The sequence below is a fragment of the Oryx dammah genome, unplaced genomic scaffold (genome assembly GCF_014754425.2).
Source record: "Oryx dammah isolate SB20612 unplaced genomic scaffold, SCBI_Odam_1.1 HiC_scaffold_14, whole genome shotgun sequence".
NCBI classification, from domain to species: Eukaryota; Metazoa; Chordata; class Mammalia; order Artiodactyla; family Bovidae; genus Oryx; species Oryx dammah.
Window position 1 is genome coordinate 46,473,863 of NW_024070198.1, and position 6,014 is coordinate 46,479,876.

Sequence of the window (6,014 nt, forward strand, 5' to 3'; positions counted from 1 at the left end):
CAGGAAATGGGGTCTGAAAAAGCTTCAACTTGGGTATCAAGTCCTGCTGTAGATGTTGGAGGGTTGTCTAGTGCCTTCTCGGTAATTTTTGAGTCCAGTATCTGGCTAAGACCATTGCCAGATCATTCTTCTTCAAGCTGGAATCACCCTCCATGATAGAATCGATCAAAAGACTTTGCAAATAAAGACACTGCTAGTCCCTTCCAGCTAGTTAACTGCTAGGTGGAGAAGGATCAATGATTCTGACTTTTGGGCTACTTACGCCTGAACTTCAGTTTATATCTTTAAGAACTAATGCTTGCTTAGGTATATTTTGCAGAAAATTGGGGAGATTTTCCTCTCATTTTTCTTGACACATCTTGTTACTTTAAATACTATTTTGCTATGTTTTCTATAATTTTCTTATTTTGTGGCATCCTAGTTGTTTTGCACTGGTTTCCCCCTGGTGGCTCAGACGGCAAAGCGTCTGCCTACAATGTGGGAGATCCAGGTTCAATCCCTGGGTCAGAAGATATCCCGGAGAAGGAAATGGCACCCCACTCCAGTACTCTTGCCTGGAAAATCCCATGGATGGAAAAGCCTGGTAGGCTACAGCCCATAGGGTCACAAAGAGTCGGATACCACTGAGCTATTTCACTTTCACTTCGCTTTTTCCCCTTGAGAATATAGCATACAATTTTGTATTCAACACAGGGAAAACAAGCCACCTTTTATAGAAGTCCAAGTTACATAAAATGTCAGAAATGAATGAGCGTCTTAGCATTCTGGTATCTGACCCCAGATGTACTCATAGTGGGAAATAAAAGTTAAAATCAGTTTCTGGAAAGACTTTTCTAAGAGCCTCCTAGGGGTGCTGCTTTCTACACATAGAGTTGCTACCCACCAGGAAATGATGAAATGGTCCAAGCTGTTGGGTGAGGCTAGCCTGGGCCTTGGAGGATGGCTCCTGTCCCCAGAAGTGGCAGCAACGCTTCCCAAAGAGGGGGCGTGATGAATGCCCAGCTTGGCCATAGTGGGAGACAGAGCAAAAAAAAAAAAAATCACTCTATACGACTTATTCAGGTGTGACCTAGCAGACACTTGGAGCACCTGAGCTGGTAAAGATACTCAATCGAATTAAAAGCTGAGCAATGAGATGACCGGGACAGGGATGGTCACCATCCAGGCAGGTCTCCTTGGAGTCGCTTTTTCCAGGAATCGTCCTGCTTTGCTTCGTCCCTTGTGGGAAGGGTTGGGTCTTGAACTCTTTGTGAAGTCTTGGAACACATCACAAGGATTAATCACCATTAGCTCTTTATTTTAACAGCTGCCTGCTACCTCTGAAGCCCACGGCAGCTGTGGCTCCCTCCCTCTGCTGCTATCCCGGGTGGAAACCTGCACACATAAAATGCAGATTTAAGCTGATTTTGAAACGTCTTATACTTGTTAATTGCCCCAATCTATATCACAAGCATAAAATCACCGCTTTCCCTTGGCAGCTGGCTCCTCCTCGCCAGAGGCAGGAGCCCGTTTCTGTTTTCCTTTGGGTGAAGAGTGGACCTCCGTGCACCGCCCTGTCTGGCCGCTTTCAGATCCCTGACACACTTGTGGGCCGAATCTGTCCAGAAGTGACAGTGGTCTATTCGCTCCGTGCTCATACCTCTCCCCGGGTGGACGTGGATGCAGCTGAGGAAGCGTCTTGAAGCCAGGTGAGCCTCCGGCGGCAGGGATGCTCTCAGTCCTGTTTCCAGAGGAAATCTGGGGCTGTTTGCTGGACTTGCTGAGGCCAGAGGGAGACCTTTCTTTCCTGGTGCCATCGCTGCCCTTTGCCAACAGGATGCTCGCCTGACCGGTTCCACTAGCCTTTGCGTTTTTGCCTTGTTTTCACACTTTTGTGAATGGTCTGCACTGGCACATGAATTTCTTCAGCCTCTGATGGTGTGGGCTATGAAATCTAGTGAGAAATGAATATTTAAAGAATTTGTGTGCGTGACTGTGTGCCAGCCTGCTGTGCACATGGACGTGGAAATATGTTTTATCCTGGTTCTGAGATATGTGGGTAAGATGGGGTCACTGCAATTTAATTATAGATCTTTTTTTTTTTTTTGTCTTCTAGCAATTTGTATTCTAACACGAAGAAACACAGGAGGAGGAATTCAAAATCTACCAAGTTGAAAAGTAAGTTAATTGTAACACGTGAGGCTATCTGGGATACTCTGCAGAAGTTCCAACAGGAATAGACTCACTGACATTTTAAATTACAAAGAAAAGCCTTATTTATACTTTGAAATGGTTCTGAGTGATTTGGTTTTTAGGTTAAAAGGGTCTTTTCTTTCCCCCATGTCTTTAATTGGGTGACTTTTGTAGCCCCATCTGCTGTTCATCAGTGGAATTGTTAAGGATTATGAAAAGCCTGACATTTTTTTCTTTCTTTATTCCAATAGCATTTTGAAGTTTTTCCACAGAAATTCAAACCCGAGAAATCATTGACTATGTTTTTTTGATGACTAGTTAAAAATGTGCAAATATGATGGCAAATAGAACAGGAGAACTGCTTTTAAAAAGAAGGAACTTCGAAGTCACCCAAGCCTGTAAGATATTTGGTATCACTCAACAAGAATTAGAGCCCTTTTCAATTTCAGGCTCTTTTGCGGCCCCATGGACTGTCACTGGGCTCCTCTGCCCATGGAATTCTCCAGGCAAGAATACTACAGTGGGCTGCCATTCCCTTCTTCAAGGGACCCTCCCGAGCCAAGGATAGAACCTGGGTCTCCTGCACTGCAGGCAGATTCTTTACCACCTGAGCCAGCAGGGAAGGCCCCACAGGGGCAGTCAGTTCTTGTTCCCAGAGGCTATGATGTCAGATTAAATTCCTGAGTCTAACAAGGTGTCCTGATTCTCGGTTCATCTCAGGGGTCATTTAGGCAGAAAACAGTGCCTCTTCTTCCATGCAAAGGTAGGCTTCGGCAGGCTTGCCTCAGCGGCCCTCACAGGGGGAGTCAGGCTCTGAGTAACTGCATCCTCTCTAAGGCTGGGGAGCTCTCAAGGTGAGCCCCAGAAAGCTCTGGAGCCCTTCCTCATCACCTGCTGTTGTCATGTAGGAGTTCTTCCAAGAACGTGGTGAACTGCTGGCCCGTCACGCCTCTGCCTCTAACCAAAGGACACAGTGCCCCAATTGGACCAACAACCGAGTCAAGGTTATTCAGCCTGAATTGCCAGGCGTCTCTTCCTCTGGCGAGATCGGCTAGACTTGGATTTAGGTGTCTTTCGGACAGCCTTCCTCCGGGCCCCCGCGTTCCCTCCCACCTCATTCTGTTCTCACTCTGGTGTCACACGTCAACAAGTAGGTGGTTTCCTTGTCCATCACAGAACTTGGTCATCGCATGCTCGTACTGCAGAGCTGTGACCCTGCTTTTTAAAATCACTTGGAGTGTAGTAGCAGTTCCTGAGTGGAAGATAGCTGATCTGTCCTTCAATATATGCATAAACGTTGGGTCCCCCTCATGAAGAGGAAACCCAGCACCCAATGTGCCCTTTCCTAATCCAATGAACACCATTATTGTAAGGACTAATGCCAGTTCAGAAGAAACTGTAGCTGAAATTCTGCCCTGAGTCTCCTATCTTGAGGAGGGTTCTTAAGAATTCATATTCTATATGCTTAAAGTGGGGGTCTATTGTGGAGAAGGGGTCCAGGACTAGAGATGCTCGTTGCTGAAACACAGCTCTGGGAGAAGTTATTTCATTATATCTGTGTCAACTGATTGCTAAAGAGTGATACACGTAACCTTCACACACAGAAAATGCATGTTTATCAAGCCCTCCTAGATATGCTCTAAATGAACCAACCAACTGCATAACTCCCAAAGCTTACTTCACTGTTTGTACAGTTGTGAAACCTAATAATGAATTTGTTTTCTTAATTAAATGTCATATTGCATATCCAGCCTGACATTCCATTTGAAATGCAGGTTTGTTTCTGAATTTGGGGGCTTCCCTCGTAACTCAGTTAGCAGAGAATCCGCCTGCAGTGCAGGTGACCTGGGTTCGATTCCTGGGTCAGGAAGATCCGCTGGAGAAGGGATAGGCTACTGGCTCCAGTATTCTTGGGCTTCCCTGGTGGCTCAGCTGGTAAAGAATCTGCCTGCACTGTGGGAGAGCTCAGTTTGATCCTTGGATTGGGAAGATCCCCTGGAGAAGGGAAAGGCTACCCACGCCAGTATTCTGGCCTGGAGAATTCCATGGACTGTATAGTCCACGGGGCTGCAAAGAGTTGGACACGACTGAGCGACTTTCACTTTCAGCCTTTCACTTTCTGAGTTTGGGACCAAAGTGAGCTCTCCCTCATCTTGTCGAGGGGGGTGGAATGGGAGAGCACAGGTGTAGCTGTTGGCAGTGGGTCTGCTGGTCACCCCCTTTGGTTGGAGCCAAGAACCACTCTGGACGAAGAGCCAAGGTGCCTGCATTCTATCTTTACCCTGTTTCTCTGCAGTTTTCTGGAGATGAAAGAAAAACTTGTAGGAAAGAAACAAAGGTAATTGTATCCTTGGAATCCACGTGCCCGGACCGTTTGCGGTGGTTTGTATTTCACGTGTGCCCATCAGATTTCCCAGGTCCCTTTTGGTCCTGTGCTGCTAACCCTGCAGCGTGCTCCTCCATCCAGTCAGTAAACAAGCAGTCCCTCTGGCCCCTGCACAAATGCCAGTGCATGGATCGGCCATTAAGAGAGCCTGTGCTGGGAGCTGTCGCCGCTCCTTCCGGGAAGGAAACACGTCCCTGCGATGTTGTCCCGTGCTCCCCTACCCCAGGGTTGGGACTCTCCCGTCCCCGAGAAGCAGGGTTTTGATTTTAGTGGCGTGTGCTATGGCTTCATCCATTGTGTTCAGTGATTTGTCTTTCAGTCTCCATTAATGCTTCTGATTTCATTTCACACTCAACCAAACTGGAATCCTTGGTGGACCCATGAAAACAAGGGGGTGTGCTTTGGGACTGTCACACTTTGGTAACCGGAGCGGCCTTGAAGGCGGGACCAGGCTGGTGGCAGGCAGGTCGTGTCTACCTGAGCCACAGGCCCAGAGGCTCCTTGAGCAGAGGACTCACGGCCTGCAGGGCCTGTCTGGCAGGGAGCTGGGCGGCTCGGCAGCCGCTGTGATGCATGGACTCTCTGGCCCTGCGGTGACCCTGGTGGACCACGAAGATGACACTAAGTTTCCAGAAAACAGTTGTCTGGTCCTATATTTTCCAAGCAGAAGAATGGAGTCAGGTAGAAAGGAAGCAAGCAGGAGCAACCTCACAGCTGGCTCTGAGAATTAGAAAGGAAAGAAGGGGGGAAGAAAGAAAAAGAAATAGGAAGGAAAGAAGGAAGAGATGTTAAAAAAAAAAGGAAAGGAGGGAGGATGAAAGAAAGTAGCAATAAGGGAGAGGAAATGAACTAAAAGAACTCACTGGAGCGAAATTAGTAATTTGATATAGCATACTATAAATATATATAACAAGCGTCACACCATTTTTAATAATAGTCACTACTACTTCTTAGATTTCTTCCTTAATTAAACTTGCAGTTAACAGGAATAAGCTGGGGTGAAGCTGACATGACTTCCTTTGCCTGAATTACACAGCCCTCAAGTCAGGTGGGCTTCCCTGGCGATTCAGACGGCAAAGAATCTGTCTGCAATATGCGAGATCCGGGTTCATTTCCTGGGTGGGTAAGATCCCCCAGAGAAGGGAACAGCAACTCACTCCAGTATTCTTGCCTGGAGAATTCCACAGACAGAGGAGCCTGCCGAACTACAGTCCATGGGGTCACAAAGAGTCAGACATGATTGAGTGACTAACATGCACACACGTGCACACGCGTATGAGGGTATCTAAATACATTTGATGCAAAGGGGACAATGATAGATGCTTTTCAAATCGTGATACTCAACGATTTCTCTGTCGGAGGACCCAGTACCAAATGCATGCTATCAGCACTCTTCATGTGAAGACCCCCAGCACCCAGGCCACCTCCAGCATCAGTGGAGAGGCTCCTTAGCAGC

General features: G+C 47.3%; 1 long non-coding RNA gene across 1 annotated transcript; it reads left to right on the forward strand.

Moving 5' to 3' along the window:
* The first annotated feature begins 1,398 nt into the window (after positions 1–1,398).
* On the forward strand, positions 1,399–5,653 carry LOC120873831. Its single transcript, XR_005723535.1, has 4 exons — positions 1,399–1,688; positions 2,096–2,157; positions 4,469–4,516; positions 5,538–5,653. It is a non-coding gene; the product is annotated as an uncharacterized LOC120873831 (long non-coding RNA).
* Positions 5,654–6,014: the final 361 nt, after the last annotated feature.